Source organism: Ixodes scapularis, unplaced genomic scaffold (genome assembly GCF_016920785.2).
Source record: "Ixodes scapularis isolate PalLabHiFi unplaced genomic scaffold, ASM1692078v2 PGA_scaffold11__112_contigs__length_91849675, whole genome shotgun sequence".
NCBI classification, from domain to species: domain Eukaryota; kingdom Metazoa; phylum Arthropoda; class Arachnida; order Ixodida; family Ixodidae; genus Ixodes; species Ixodes scapularis.
In genome coordinates this window covers 4,418,863-4,420,884 of record NW_024609837.1, presented here as the reverse complement: position 1 = coordinate 4,420,884, position 2,022 = coordinate 4,418,863, and the positions used below count along the sequence as shown (strand labels likewise).

Below are 2,022 nucleotides of genomic sequence, written 5' to 3'. Positions count from 1 at the left end.
TGTTGCCTTTGTTGAATATGTGACAAACGGCGTAATATATACAATTTAGACTTGGAATTCACCCCGATGTGTAATTGGGAACCGTTCAAGAACGCTGACATCCAAAGAGTATTACATTGGCTGCATGAGGCGTGGTTTGGTGTTGTTTGCATCTCGTGGTTTTCAAAGTTTTCAATTTACAGTTTGTAACCCGTTGGGTTTTGTAACATTTAACGTGACGTTTTTGTGGTTTTTTTTTCAGTCCGAAAGCATGCTGGTACGTTGTTGTTTTGTGTAAGAGTGATACCATCCTATCGCTTGCAACAGTGTCCCGCCCACAAGCACACACGCGCTTTTACGGGCCCGGACAATTCATGTAAGCGTTCATTTTGCAATAAACTTACGTATGCGTGTTTGTATTTATGTAAACGGATCGTTCAATCAGACCGTCATGTTTAAAAAAGAAAAATACGAATGATTATAACGCTTTACTTTTTTTCTTTCTAGCAACGGTAATGTAATAACTAAATATGACTCAAACCTGATTTCTGCGCACGCCGCAACGCCCACACACATCGTGTGGGTAAACGCTTGTTTGTAAACATGGGCGGCGGTCTTATAGTTCTTACGTCCCAGTCAGAAATATCACTCAGAAGCCCGGCTTGCTACGACCAATTCTGCCAGTCGGTCTACGCACAACTCAAGAGTGACGAAATTAGCTGACGAAAATATATTCCGTTACGAGTACGCGTGGAACCGGACACGTAGCAAAACATATTTTCCGAGACTGTCGCCGTCGAAAAGCGGCTGAAAATCGAGCTTCAGTGGGAGGTCTTTCACTTAAGAAGGGTGGCGAAGAAAACCAACGTCCGTAAGTCTCAGACGAAGAACAACAAAAGGGCCCTGTAGTACTTTGTGCGTTGGCGGCGTCTGCCCCGACTGAACACTCGTAACAACACGCTTATACAAGGGCCTCGACGTGGGAAACTCTCCGATGAACGCTCCGGATTTCTCGCAGCGTATGCAGACGTGAGTCCCCCCCTTCTCTCATCGGTTTGTAATGGGGTTGTAGCGCGAGGTTATGATTTCGTCTTTACTTCAAGGTGCCATCGTCCGTGCATCGAGCATTTCAGTCGCAAAGAGGTGCCCAAGCTTGTGTGTGTACATTCACCGAGTTTCGCCTAATGTTCGTTTCTTTCTTATTTGCACATTAAATAGAATAAATTACACATCATATACAACACAGTTCTGCCTTCATAGGTTTCAAAATGGAGAGATTTTGGCGTAAACATTTACTGAAGGTGTGCACTTAGAGCTTCTTCCAAGGGGACCCGACAATCCGTGCCACTTGCAAGTCACAGGTCGAAGTTACTGATGTTTTGTATAGCCCCACATACCACGACTGAATACCAGGGAATGCGCGCACTCCCACCCACTCTTAATGTTTCCGTTCACGGAATTCAACAACCTCATCTTTGTCCAAAAGTGTGAAATTCACTCCTTTTAGTTTTTAGGAAAGACTGTTTACCGTGCCTTTTGCAGACTGAATGGCCTTTCCTGGGAGCTGTCTCAAGTTGTGAAGCGTTGCTTGGTGTTTGACGAGTCCTCCAACTCCGTCACACGAGTTTTATTTTCCATGCCCAGTGGCTGAGAATAACGATTGGGCTTTGGGGAAAACATTTTTTTGGAATTCATGAAGCTGGAAGCGATTCTTGAAGTGGCTGGCGGCACCGTCACTCACATAAGTCAAATGAGAGTAGACAGCAAGGTTGTCATCGACCCACTCTCTCACCTTTTGTACAGCCAGACAGGCATGAGCGGAGTCATGGTGCAAGTCGTCACTGATGACGGCAAAACTGTACGTCGACTTTCTAGTCGTTCCCACACACGTAAATATTGAGACCTGCTTTTTTTCCAGTGGTACGCTTGAATCTCGTCAGGAAGGATAACAGTCCAGTTCTCAGCAAAGTCGAAGTGGAAGACAATGCTACCACGCTGCGGGCTTTTCTTCGTAGATGGCTTTGCCTTGCGTCTGTCTGATAT

General features: G+C 45.5%; 1 pseudogene; it reads right to left on the bottom strand.

Annotated features, from left to right (window-relative positions):
* Positions 1 to 1,178: 1,178 nt before the first annotated feature.
* On the bottom strand, positions 1,179 to 1,822 carry LOC120844661 (annotated as a pseudogene).
* Positions 1,823 to 2,022: the final 200 nt, after the last annotated feature.